Source organism: Varroa destructor, unplaced genomic scaffold, assembly GCF_002443255.2.
Source record: "Varroa destructor unplaced genomic scaffold, Vdes_3.0 BEIS01000002.1, whole genome shotgun sequence".
Classification (NCBI taxonomy): domain Eukaryota; kingdom Metazoa; phylum Arthropoda; class Arachnida; order Mesostigmata; family Varroidae; genus Varroa; species Varroa destructor.
The window spans coordinates 39,649,735-39,664,491 of record NW_019211455.1 but is presented as its reverse complement, the minus strand read 5'-3'; the positions used below and the strand labels follow the sequence as shown (position 1 = coordinate 39,664,491).

The 14,757-nt window shown below is 38.4% G+C and overlaps 1 protein-coding gene and 1 long non-coding RNA gene across 4 annotated transcripts in view; one reads left to right on the top strand and one right to left on the bottom strand.

Moving 5' to 3' along the window:
- The window catches only part of LOC111245446 (uncharacterized), a 66,235-nt gene that overhangs the window by 40,380 nt on the left and 11,098 nt on the right, over nt 1–14,757 (top strand). Inside the window, exons 1-2 of one of the 3 annotated variants that reach the window (XM_086978824.1) lie at nt 3,626–3,853; nt 14,626–14,728. The exons of 1 other annotated variant lie outside the window; for it this stretch is intronic. The gene's annotated coding sequence lies outside the window, so the exon portion shown is untranslated. Of the gene's footprint in view, nt 1–3,625; nt 3,854–14,625; nt 14,729–14,757 lie in introns of those variants that run through there. One more of the 3 variants, XM_022793819.2, reaches the window with a different exon arrangement.
- LOC147757793 (uncharacterized) lies at nt 12,401–14,706 on the bottom strand. Its single transcript, XR_015320080.1, has 2 exons — nt 14,583–14,706; nt 12,401–12,577 (listed from the first exon to the last, which is right to left on the bottom strand). It is a non-coding gene; the product is annotated as an uncharacterized LOC147757793 (long non-coding RNA).

The following is a 14,757-nucleotide window of genomic DNA, read 5'->3' as shown; positions in this document are numbered from 1 at the left end:
TTAAAAAAAATTAGGCTTCTTTCAGGTACTTTTCATCTGGATCGAGTAAATATATATTTAGATTAATTTTTTCAAAGACTTAATTAAATGAAAATTAAAGCTGTTTTTAGTAGTAAGTAATACGCAAGTTATGGTCGTTGAAACGTATTTTTAGCTCCGTGTAGACGATACTTTGATACGTGCAAGGTCAACGCAATACGCTAGCTATCTGACTACTATTGCGACTACCATCACTGCACCGTAAGCCATAAGTGCCATGTTTTTAACTAATACATATTTAACTGAATGGACGCTTTCGTTCCACAAAGCGTAATACTGATTTTGCTCATTGACCAAACAGCGTGTCATTTATAATCCAGAAACCGTCACGACGTGTGGTTCATGTTCTTCTATTGAAAGATAACTGTTCCGAGAAAAAGAAGATCTTTTCTTCCGTAAATAGGATTCAGGAGGTATTCTTTTTTTACACTCTTGAGTCTTTAATAGAAATGGTGATTTTTTGACGAAATTGTTAGAGATTGATGAAATATGTTGATGCTTAATCGGAAGACATTAATAGGCATGCGGGGAGTGTCACAGTATATTAGCGTCATTATTAAAACAGCGTTTTAATGGAGTAGGGGGTTACTGTATTGAAAAGACATCGAGAATTTGGCTCTGTATTGACTGCATATCATTCATCCAAATCCCAGTTGTTCGTCTAAGGGAATAATTCTTCGCCGGGTTAGGTGCAAATGAACGCAGCTTTTTGTCCTGGCCTCAAAAGAGTCCGTAGGCCACGAAACAGGCAGATTCAGTGGGGCTACCGATATACGTGCGGTGGCGGGTTGTTATTGTTACGTTCAACTCAATGGCAGTCTGCGACCATCTACCGCTCGATCTTCTAACCTTAACCGTCTGAAGATCTAGCCCAATCCAAGTAACCTCATCCGACAGTGTAAGGTTTTATTCAGCTCAATGTCGCACTCTCATTAGACGTCTTTCAAAAGAAGCCTATTCTACAAGAAACAACAAATGCATTAGAGCACTTTGTTGGACATTTTTTAGTCGTCTGTCTCTACCAGACTAAGTTCGATGTACTTTCTGAACGGTGTCGTTCAAATGGACGGGTGCTTATTAATCGCATAACAAATATGAAAACCAAGTATATTTTTGTTACAACTAAATTACCAACAAACAGAACTCTGAAGGCTAGTCAAATGTTTGCTCTTTATTGCATTAGATCTTTTTTCTTTAAAAGGTGATGTTATATGGAGGAAATCGGACGAAAAAAACGCAGTGGACCGTAGAGCGCTCGTCATGGAAACGCTCCTCTAACCTTCAGCTTTGAGCGCGTTTAAAAAGAGAGCTCTGCTGCGAACTCTTGGCCTCAGATACCAAATTAAGAATCACAAATCAGTGAATAGCTGCGATGCCATCCGTTGAATGGGTTCAACTCACTCCGATTAGATTCCCAACTGGGGCAAGTCCTTGATATTATACCTCAAGCAAGGTGATTCCGAGAATTGGATTACCTAGCAATAATTCCTCGAGATATTCACGACAAAATTAATAGCAGCTTCTCTGCATTTTTTCTTCCATTTTATGCTGATTGCGCAGAGCACGACGATCATGTAACAGCCAAGTTCACGTTCAGCCAAGTAGAATACAATGTTAGAGTAACATCGGATATCTAAAAATATCTCAGATAAACACCATAGAAGAGAGAACACAGAAGAGTGCACAAACTCAAACAACATTGCCACCGTCACTAATAGAGTATTCTATAATCTTTCAGGCCAAATTTAACTAAAGGATATCGTCGAGACAATGGCCAGTTTCGGCATTGCCATGGCAAGCCACTTTGAATTGTAGCTATCCCTGTATGCGCGACCGACATGCCTTCGAGTCTTCTTTGAGAAAGCGTACGCACTGACAGATGAAAACCCTGTTAATTTTGAAAATCGTCGATATCTATTAGTGGACTATTTTTTTAACACTTTATTTTCTATACTATTTATTACCGTAAGCGGCTAGGATGCGTTCACCTTTAATGAAGTTGACGGTTAACAGTTAACAATATAGATGCCATATTGAATCAGTGGATATTTAGTTGAAAATCCAACTTCTTATTAAATCATTATAAATTATTGGCAATAAACGGAATCATTTACGAACTTGAACTTTAACGTTCCTCAAAACTTTTTATACCTGAGCCCTAGCAATAGTTTCAAACAAGTATCTTTTTCTACTTATGGTTAGGAAGGTCGTTTCGGTTGCATGGACTTTATGCTGCTAATTAGGTTGATTAAGACGGTAACTTGTTCTTCTCTATGTAGCTAGTCATTTGTACATATTTTCTTTAATTGTTAAGTACAAGGCTATCGAAGCTAACTATTTTATAAAGAATGATGCTTAATTAAGTTTTGCTTTCAAGTTAATGAGGGCCTAGGTCGGAAGGTCGCTAGGTCGAACTCTTCAAGGTTTCGGCTAAACCTTCCATTGGCAATAACCAACACTCATGCACTTGTTGACGCAAGCAATACATAACAATTACGTGTGAGCGGTTAAGGCATCCGTGATCTCGATAGAGGTTCGGGCAAAGGCTACTTTCAAAGAAAACAACCGGGTCTCAAAGACACTCTTTGGACGAGATGCCTTAACATATCGTATCTTCCATGTCACCTGCTCTCGAGGAATCGTTACTATGGGCAAATGTTTATTGATTTCCTAACAAGGCCAAAGGCGACATACACCTAGAGTATATTCGATAAGTTAATGTACATACACATGACAACAAAAAGTCAAATCTCAAACCCAGGACAAGGCGATAATTGTTAACCTGTCGCTTCTTTATGGAGACTCCCTTAATGACGAGTGTCCCATTCGCCCGCAACACCCATCTCACCAGCATCGTGTCTGCTCAAAGATATAACACTAATAAAATCTACACTTTCAGCGAGACTGTTCTTGTCCTGTAGAACACTTTTAGTACCTCTTTTTTTGTGCTCAGCAGTGTCAGGTGCTAAATCAACGTCAATTCTCATGATTCCTATATGGAAATAAAGTTTACAAAGACGTTAGACAGTTATATTATATGGCCATATTACTGAAGCTAACGTATATCTGATCGTTACCATGAAAGGCTTCCAGCAGGTCTGCAGCAGGTTTGCTATTGCAAAATTATTCATATTCAGGGCTACAATAATAGTATACACTTACAGTATTAGTTTGATGAGACTCAAAGCGTTCTTCTAAAGGTGGAGACGCTAAAGTGTAAAGTACGCTCAGCGAAAGTTTGGTGTTTTTTAAAGTTGCCACCAAGCGGAACTTGAATTAGAGGTAGATCATGCAGCAGTTAACGGAAACCGTCATCAGTGTTTTGTCACTAATTAATTTGCAGTGTTTTACTGAAGTACTCGCCTGCAGTAATTTTCCTTGAAAAATATCCACTATTGTTAATTCTAGTTAGTTTATAATCCCGATAGATCACCATTTGTTACTGTTATAATGTAATTACAATTACGTCTGCTTTAAGGCCGTATGCCGTTTTCATTATTGAGAAGTAACATGCTTCTCATATGATGTTGATGATATTAAAAGGTGAAATAAATAGTGAAATGTTCCTTATAAGCGATCAATTTATTTATCTACTACACTACAAAGACGAAGTCCATGTGTTATCAGCCAATGGATTTCTCTGTTCGACCCAAATCGGCAAAGTCTTAGCTTGGATCTATGACGCTACAGCTTGACCCTGAAGAATGCGCGTGAGACTGGCTAAATAGGTTTTTTCCAGGAGCGGGAAGGCTTTTTTCGACAGGAGGAATAATGCTAATTTAGGCACCTTTCCTGATGATTTGTTCGACGTCTGGTGAGTATCTGGTGAACATTTGTATTGGGAAATCGTTTGTTTTTCTAAAGCTTACAAAATAGGCACAATATTAGATTGTGGGCGAAGGAGAGTGTTCGATTTGAAGGTAAAGTGTGTAATTTTGGCAGGAATTGTTAGAAATTAATAAATAATATCAATGTGGAAATTAAGTGACGATTTATGCCGTCGTGACGTGCTGGGATCATTGTGGCTGGGACGTTTTGGCGAGATAGTTAGCTTGCTGTGGTAAAACGTATCTATTAATTGGCTCCGTATCCATTGCGCTTAATTATACAAATCCCAGTCGTTCATTTTTCGCGTGCTTCATTGTAATTACACTGATTTTTTATTTATATTATTATAATTATATTAATTATACTGATTACGATGTTTTTATTTCTGACCTCACAATAATAAAATAGACAAGAAATCTGAGTTTAGGAAGAGCTTAATTATGAGATAGTTTTGCACTTTTTTTTTTAATTACGATTAAAAATTACGATTTTTTCGGAAATTTTTAAGAATTGATAAAGCATATCGATACGGAGCCTGTCTTTCTGAATGAAGTAGTGAAACTGCATAAATTTAACATGAAAGTGAAATTATAAAACGTTATAACGGGGAAACAAGGGTAACTCTAACAGGATGCACATTTTAAATAAGCTGTAAGACCAGAGGTGCGTGCACAGCCTGAGGTCAACTCACATGTACAGATAGCTGTTTGTCGTATATCGAAGTAGAGGGAGGGACATATGTAATACTTGATTAATGGTTGGCCAAGACCAAATTATAGGTACAAGAAGGTCCTGGAGTACGTCAGGAGCATGTCCGAATCACAGGGTAACTGCAGTGCAGCTGCAGCTGGTGTTGGATATTACTGATCTGCTGCGGAGGACAACAGGGTAACGGCGCCTACGCAACGAAGTTAAAAATAATAGATTGACCGAATCAGCGAAGTAAAATTACTGCTACGAAAGAGCTGCAACTGGATAACGCAATGGGTGCTACAAGATTATAGAAAGAATTCTATTTCGATATTCTATAAGAAAGAAAATTATAGTTATGCAAGCAAAGTATGCTCTATTAGGTTGACATGTAACACCGATGAAATTAATTAAAACTATACTATAATATATATAGAACTACTAATTATAACTACAAGCTGATAAAAAGCGAAAGAAGTAACGGGGTAAACATTTTTCTCAGAAGCCATTAATCATAAAGTAATGTATGTGCATTACTGACATATCCAGCGAGGCCTGTGATACTTGTCCGCGTTAATGCAAAGGCCGATAAATTCCACCCATTAGACTCCATCCCTTCTTACAAAGTTTATTTGTTCGTGGCACACAGCGCTCTCGTTTTTTGCGCAGACACAGGGACGCGGCACTTTAGTTCTTTACGCGAGTAAAGGGATAAAAAGTAAATTGGGATAGTTGGAACGCTATGGGAACTAGAAAACCATGAAGGATATGTAACTCAAAGTCTGAAAATCAAGGCGCCGCTAAATGTACGGCAAAGAAATGCAATAAATAGTTAATGATACCGGTAGAGAGCTGAATTCTTCTCAATAATCATTAACTACTTACTGTATTCCTTTGATATGTACATTTAGCGACGTTTTCATCTTCAGACTTTATCCCTTATGGTCTTTTAGTTCTCATAACGTGCCAGCTATCTGAAATAAACGTGGAGATTGAGGGTTATGGAAGAGGTAACTAAATCTCGGGACCGCAAAGAAAAAGAATCATATTGCTGTGATCATGGAAAGTACTTGATTATGGTCAATCTGGATTGTTCGGTTTTAGCGGACTTGATGATAGGCGAAAGGATCTTTTGATCTTCAATTTTGACTGGCGGAAAACAGCGTGCTGCATAGAGGTGTTTTTGTAGGCTTCAGGATCCGTCTGAAACGAAATTGGATGGTGGGCAAAGGATGGTTGGCAATTACTAATTGAAGATGCCTAACGGGAAGATCAGACTAAAGGCTTCACAGAAATCATATTTTCAAGATTGAAGCTAAAAGTGAGTATGATTTGATTCTTCTCGTTCATCAGGGTAATCGATGTCAAGAAAATACAAACTGAGATGGAGATCCACTTCGGGCGCGTAAATCGATATTAATCGAGTCACGTCTTTAGGCAATTCCTTTTACCAAAAATTGTACGTAACTCTTTGATAAATGTGCCCAAAACCACTAGTGCGTGCATGAACCGTGTGACAACAGCTGATAGGACGGAGAACTTAGGGAGAATACCTAGTTTTAGTAAATAATAATTCAGGGACTATATAGCGATTGCAAAAGGCAGGCAAGGTACATCAAAGGCCGCTTAAGGTAGCCTATCTGAAGGCTATGCGCCAGATGACTCCGGGTGACATCTAGATAACTTGAGTTATAGGCTGGAATCGCCCTTTTCATTGGAACTTGTAGGTTCCTTAATGTAATTTGAAGGTCATTGTCTTCTGGCTGTTCCCCACGCGGTACAGTGTGGAATCGAGGTCATCAGGAAAGTGAATTAGGAATATGAAAAATGTTCCGGACACTCCCAAACACCTCAACAAAAAGACTGTAGAGCTGGGAATAAGCTAATCATAGCTCTATAAAACAGATCTATAATTGCGACGATGCACATGGTGGTAACAAAAAATAACCATAGGACCGGCTACAACTACGTGGCCGCAACGACGTCCATAAAGGCTGAGTCCTTGCCACAATATTCTAATTTACAAAAACAACAAAGGAACTAGAAAACCTTGCGAACGGGGTAACGGAAAAGGACAACCTGCTATTTGGTGACGCTCTTCAATGAATAGAAGTTTAGAAAAACTCACTTAAGGATTGGTAAGGAACTGTGAACTATATAAGAAGAAAACCATTATGAAAGAAGATCAAATGAAACCTCGGAATTCGAATGGCAAACGACGCTTGAGCTCAGGTGATGGAGTCAAGCGGAGAATTATTGACAGGTTGACTGGCATATGTAGCCTTGAGGTTTCCGTTGGAATTTATGTTGCTAATGCACGTAGACTACTGGGAAGTATATGCGTATATACAAGTACTACCTGGTTGGGGACTAGTATCGCAAAAGGTCTTGAGGAAAGGTGAAGGCAGACAAGTAAACTTGGAAAAAGATGCCTACGGAGTTTCACGGTCTTACTTGCGTAGAGGCGGCCAAGCTTGCGAAGAAGTGTTATATATATCGACGAGATAGCTGGAGAACAAGTCATATCAGTTCATTTCGGCCTTTTCTATCGGTTTCCACATGGTCGTTTGCTTTAGAATCTCGAGATCCTGTAATTTCTTTTTCTCCTAATTCATAACCCTTTCGTCTGTCTCTTTCTGCTGCTATCTTCTCTTAAGTTAGGTACGTCTTTTGGTGCCAAGTAGTGTAAGCCTATACGTTTGCTTCAGGCTTCGGCTATATCTGCATTCCACTAATACACTGGCCGCTGGTCTCTCACCTAGGACACTACCCTGCGCTGTTCTGTCGGTCCTTGGCAAGAATTTTTGTAAGCTTATGTATTGCATCCTTTATTGATATCTATTTTTATCTTAGTCTACTTTAGTATGCGCATGTTCGACTCGAGAGCTCCCAAAGGGGTCATTGGTGTATAACGAAGGGGACTATGATGTTTTGTGGGCTTCCCCCATCCTACAGTAGAAGAGATAGCTAGTTATGAAGGGAGCATACCGCTCTGGTCAGCGAGGTGGATTCAACTTATCTATAAACCGCTGGTTATCACCCCCTAACCATTGAAAATCGAGTTACACATAATAACTTAAGTTGGAAATCAATTTTGTTATTATGATTTGTTAATGTCGTGTTAGTCTAATGATCGCTATCGTTACATTATTGAAGCATAATAAAGCATTTGGTTTTTTTCCTAACTAATATTCATACGATCTATCAGACTGTTTGCGCTGATGAAGAATTTGATTAGTAATACGCCCAATCTTTTTTTCACTCCAGTTTAGTTATCTGGTTATCATGGATCTGGTTGGCATAATTACAACAGTTAATTATCGTTCTAATCCCTTCCGTTGTTTCTCGTAAGCATCTCAGAAGCTTCTCTGCTCTGACGTAATGTTACTACAGTTATGACCCTAACGAACCGTTTCTCCATTCTCAATACGTTGGTTCATCTGATTTGCTAATGCCGTACTTATTCTAACGAAAACTACTTGGTCCTGTACGTATCAACTGTTACGTGTTTGCAATCCTGTAGCTTCTAGAAAGCGATACCTATAAAGATCGAGATTGGACTGACAGGAAAACTCGTTTCTAGTCCTTGCCGGTTACTGTACAGTGCCGACCGACATCGTTTCTATAGCTATTTGTTTATAATTTATATATACGCAATTTCGTTATCATTCGCTCTTCAGTGAGTGTGTGTAAAAAATGTTTTGGTTGACAACTTCCCTTCGAACAAGATGGACGAACGGATTATTCCTGTCCGGAGTGGATGCGGCAACGACCCGTCGAAACCCGATTTTCTTAAACAGATACATAATTGCAACGTTTTACTAAAAAAAATAGATTTGTCGTATTGTCGCTGGCAAATAAATGGAGATGAGTGATTGCAGTTCACTTAAAGGAGACCTATATTTGCGTCTAGGTAAAGTTGTTCAGTATGCGTCGTAGACAATAATACTTAGCCTGTTCTCTACCTATTCGTAGGGTAGATCGATCGTCGCTAAGCTGACCATCCTTTCCGTTTCTTGGGTTACAAAACCCCTGTTGCACTCACGATCTATATATTTTAACTTTAATCACAGCATTTAAGTCATCTAACAAAACATATATTTATAGAAAAAGGCTGTAGTACAGTTAAAGGCAACAAAGTGGCAGACGTTCAATAGCATTAAACCATTGGTAACCGCTGTGCTTCTGCTGCATCTCAGCTAAAGCAGGGTCTACTATAACAAAATCTTTTTCGTTAGCATCTCGTAATTGATTTGTATGTAGAAGTTGGCCACAACAATTATGAGGAAAAAAACATCAATTTCATGCCAAACGTCGACAAAAACATTGTGTTTTATATAAAATAGATTTCCTGTAAACGAGTCAATCCTCGATGGCAAAACCACCAGTGCCGATGCTGCCCCTTTTTTTTATTATTCATTATTACAATTAACATTTTATTCTTATCTTGTTGTTATTTTATAATATTATTAAATTAACGTTTCAAGGAAAATTTTGAACGAGAATAGGGACAAAGTAGGCGGGGTCAAAATTGAAATTGCGTCCTATTGTTTTGCAATGTGGTGTGTACACAGTGATATCTCATTGGGGGCATTAATATGAGGTGTAATTTGAAGTATTGTAGCTTCAAAAAGTTAAGTTTGTTGGTGTTCGATTTTTACCTTGCAGTTTGTTGGTATTGAACTACCTATATGATAGCTTTTAAACGCTGTTGATCCTGATCGTTCCGAATTCATCCGGCAATTTCATCCAGTGTCGGATCCTTTAGGTACAATACGCCAAATATACATTAAAGTGTAACCAACTTTTTTACTAGTTGAGAACACAAATTTATGGACTCCTTCTTGCGTATTATACGTCTTCATAAATTCTAACGTTGTTGGGTTTCCAACAGATCCGTCATATTCTTGAGTAACTCGAGTGATGATTTTTCGATTACATATTTTCCTCCTTCTATAACGCCTCTTATTCCTAACATAACTATATTTTGAACGATACTTAATAATTGATCTACGGTTCGCCATACGAATAGCATTATGAATAGCCGTAGATGCAAACGGCGGATTTGCGTAGATAAAATTTTTAAAGAATCCAGTTCCACTCGGTCCTGCTAACGTTGGCAAAAATACTCTATTACGTGTCGTATTGCTTGCTGTTTCTGTGAACACCGTCATCTCTTATATAGCAGCTCCCTCCGTCATCCACCCTGCGAGGATGTTGCGTCGCGAAGTGACAGGTAATAAATAGTAAGCAGTCACTTCGCTGTATAAAAACGCAACCGCTACCAGTCACAAATGTCAAACTCAAGACACAGCCGCTGATGTTTCACGGTCAACAATTATTTAACCGAAGATGTCGAAAAACTCATACGCGTCGGTAACGCAGTTGAAGAAAATGAATACCTCATTATTGGATACGAGACTGCTCCTACAACTGGTACTATACGTATCCAAGGGTATGTTAGGTTTAGTACGCCCAGGACTTTCCACGCTGTACGATCTCAGCTCCCAGCTCAATCTCATATCGAACCTGCACGTGGAGCGGAAAGTCGAGCTAAGCAGTATTGTTCGAAGTCTGGCTCCTCTCAAGAATTTGAAAAATCCAGATCACAGGGCCAACGAAGCGACTTGGAAGGGGCAGTTAATTCCCTACTTCACCCCAGTACGTTCGTACGATATTATAAAGGGCTTATATGAACTACGAAATTTATTGGTTCCGATTGAGCCTAGGAACCTTTGATCTAGTGTTTAGACCCTTATGGTCCAACACGTACGGGCAAATTCAGAGCTGCTGCTCAGATTGCTTCTTCCGAAAGGGTGTATTACAAAAATCGGTTTCGGGTTTTGATGTCTGGATATTCCATTTTTAGTTTTTTGTGGACAAAAAACTACTGTTGAAACTCGCGAGAACAAGGATAAAGTACATACGAGCGTTCAATGTAAAGATCTCTTAGTCAGCCTTTGTTAATTGACGTACTACGGAGTTGCGCATGGTGTTCATGAGCGTAATATTGACTATGTTGAATAAACAAAACTGCTCTACACTATAATATATTACAACGACAAATGTTTTTTCCAGTGTAATATAATTATGCTGGAAAAAAATATTATATTACTAATGATATATCAATATATTTCTAAGATTTATACTAAAACAGAACTACGAAACGATTAGGTACGACCATGGATAAATGTGAAATAGACAAATTACCTCACGGCTACCGATCCGACAAGAAGCCGCTGAAGAAGTGGATGCCGTAGTTGAATATGGCTGACAGCAAGGAGGAATCATTTGTACCCGCCCAAAAATGTATGAAGATATAATCGAGCTTGGCGATTTTGAGTATCCTTAAGCGAATTTTATTTTTTCCGGGTCGGCTGTCGACGAGATAGGTATATAGTATTTTTGCATAGAGATGCCGCTGAACTACCTAAGCTATATAAATCAGTTGTAAATAATGATTGTTCCCCCCTTATAAGCAAATGGTGTTAATGTAACTTCAGTCCGATTTTGTGCAGTGCCTCCGAAGAGCGAGTGTGGGACCAAATGGCGAGGTTAAACAAGGATAAGTTCTATACATCAATTTACAATACAAAAGAAACAGTTTGACTGAATTGTCGACGTATGCGTTTATCTGTCTGCATCCAATTAGATTGTTTTTCGCTTCACATTAATTATAATAAAGGTCCAGTTAATGCATGCATCTCTTTTTACAGCTTTTCTTAATTGTTGTATTAGGGCCGTTTACAGCCAATCAGTTGGTTTGAACCTCAATAGCGGATGAATATGAAGACAAAATTGATTTTGGACCTGCTTTATGGACTTCGTCAGGCGGATCAAGCTAAATTTTCGGTAGGTGTTCAACAAATGCAAAAAAAGAGTGCACGATCTGGGCAGAATCGAAGTCTTATGACATGGCCTACCTCGCGGCTTACTCAACTAAGACGTAATCCATATCCGTTTGCACTTACGAAACCTAAAAAGATAAAATGTGCCCAGCTTTTGATAGGAAATCCTGCGGCAACAGTAATTAAAGAAGTGTAGGCTTGTACATGTATTGTACTTGTATGTGTTTCTCGAAACTATGTCGCGATCGTGCATTAATGTTAATAAACATTAACACACGATCGCCTACCTAACTGGAAAACGATCACGGGAGACCGGATTACGAGGTTAGTCGAGTTCCAGGGAATTACAGAATGAATCATCAAGAGTGGCTGATCTGGGGCTAGTTCTAATAACAAGATTAACCGAAGCATTGTTTTGAAATGAGATGTATGTTGCACTCCGGAACGAAGCAGAAAGGATTGGATACGGGATCTTCTCGATAAGGGAGCTTTATCCCGTACACACTCGACGACTAGACGAAAGGTTATTTGTGGCAAACGCGAAACTTACAAGATTAAGCATCTAGCTGTAGCGAAGACATGTCGCGACGAATCAATGAAGGTCCTGAATATTTCCGAACTGATTCAAATAACAAGCTAACCAGAAGTTAAGACCCTCAGATTACAACATACTACTGGATAGATACTAGCAAAAATTTGAAGTTAACTATCCGAGCAGCTGTATTTCTCCAAATGATCTCCAACGGCTAAGTGTTATCTTTTGCTGTTTATACACTATTTCAAATATAATTAAAAGTCCAGACGGAAAATGAAGAGGCAATGTTCGATATTGCCTTTCGATTTCTTTGATGCTTATCAAGCAAATTGGATCGATAGCTTTGATCAGATAACTTCCAGCGTTTCGCACTTTATTATAGTGAAATGACTGAAACACTTTCTGCTTTCAATGGCGAAATACCCAAAATAAAGTAAAAATCTGAATAAAAATAGACCTGCTGATATGTAACCCAGAAATTTAATAGCTGCGTTAATTTCCATAGGGTCTGTGTAGTAAAGCTATATATTTCTGATACACAGTTGTTCTGATAGGTTTCTTAAAGCATTCCTCAGATAATCCCTTAGGTGAGGTTCTTCCACGAGGCATTTCCAAGTTAACCTCTTCAAAAAATTACCTGAAAATTACGAAAAACAATCCTGATTATTTAACAAAAGAGTTCCATTATTATTGCTTCTAGAGAACCTAACAAAAAGAAAGAACCAAGAACAAAGTTCCTCTTCTGAAACTAGTTCAGATTTCGTAAAGGTTAAAGTTTTCCTAAAACTGATTCTTCCTTACTCTGGTGGTGCTACCTTATTCGGTATTTGCTTGCGACTTGAACTATGGACAATTGTCAGTTTAATCGTCCGTGTTGTAATGCATGTCGCTGTCTTTATTTGAATGTGAAATTTCTTGTGGGACGGTCACGTCCGCCATTTCACACATCTCATTTTCTTACAGAATGCTTTGTAACAAAATGTAATTATTAAGAAATTTAGATTTTTATCATGGCCTGTACACTTTTGCTACTTTTCAGGAGTTGATTAAAAATGTTACGTAACGGTATTTGCAGAGCAATTAATAAAGTTATTTCTTCATGTACATGATACTTTATTTGAGGATGTCGGTAATGCGACGTGAGGACAGAAACAAAAAAATCTTTCAGTTATGTTAATTATACATATTTTTACAAAAATACGTATATTTTCCTCATTACGTGCGTAAATGTAGATTAATTCAAGATAATTATTGAGTAAGATTTTAAAGAAAAATCGATTACAGGCGATGATGAATAGTTTACGTTTGAGGGGAAACCGCTACACGAATCAGTTACGCATTTTCAGATCAATTTCGTTTTGTTGAGGTACATCCGTTTTATATGCAGCGATGCATAAAACCTTGTTCCCGTAGACGAAAACAGTTGCACATGTCAATAGCACATTAACATCTCAATTGCAAGTTGGAAGAGGTGCGACCATACCACTCCCAGATTACCGTAATTTTCATCTAGCTGTATTTATTTTTAGTGTAATAGAAGCTCAATGCGCCGCTAACTGGGCTTACGTCAGGAACGTTTTTACGAAGCAGTTTTGCAACTATGTATAGTTTTGAGGAGCAAGACAATTATGATACTATCTGCCAATTATGAAGCGCCAAGGACAGCGTAATTGTGGATTTGATTTAAATTATATAGATTTCTATATATATCTATGAGAAAGGGATCTAGGGACAACGTTGTATTAAAAGAATGATAAATCGTAGAGTTCGCAGTTCTTCTCCCGCGTCGAAATAGCCGACATAGTTCAGCCTCGCGTTTAGCGTTGCTGTAAATAAATGATCCCCAAGTTCGGTAAGAAAACAGTTGGTACTTCATGACCTCAAATGAAGTGATAAACGCATGTTTCAAGTTAAAAACTAGCAGGAAGAAAAAACTACGTCTGGAATAAGCTACGTCAGGGTGTCACGTGTGTAGGTTATTCCCGGGATGCGAAAGGAGTAGTATACAAATTATAGAACCTATTGTCATATGGTCGACATGACGAACTTCACATTTACAGGCCACATTTCAAAGTCGGCGACACTTATAGCGATACGCTGAGGTTACTGTCTAACTAATTAAGGTTCTCTGTCGACAACCAACTCGCAAACGACCTGCAGCCTGAATATATCAATACGTTAATATCCTAGCATCAATCATGTCAGTATATTGATGGTGTTATCGGCTTGGTGGTATCGATGGTAATTTTAGGTAACAAGCAAAAACAGTAAATGTTCTAAGAAGAAAAATCTCTCGAAGGGCGGCGAGAAAACCAAGAGTCTGGCAATAAAACCGAAACATAGTCCAAATCGGAATCTGTAGCATTCGCTTACGATTTCCTTCGAACGCTTTTTACCTTAATATTACATTACAACTAATTCTGTTACTGATATAACAGTAGATTTAAAGAAATCAGTAATAGGCCTTATTTTTATTCAGCTCAAACATTTTTGTTTATATATAGATTTGTCTATTATATCCTTGTCTAAGGCAATTTTCAAGTACCTGATTTAGTGTGTCGCGACTATAATATGCATTAATATAATTGATCGCCAGGTGCAAACATCCGATATTATACAACAATCTTTTTAATCGAACAAACCGTTCTATTTTGGGAACCCGCAATACTTCCGATCTACATTCAGCGTTCTGAGCAGTCGTGAGTTTGGTTTCACAATGACATAGGTGACCACATATATTGGCGTTCCGCTCACAGCAGTCGTTATCTAGCAGAAAGATCATTCGCAGGTAAGCAGTATCGCCAAGAGCACGATTTC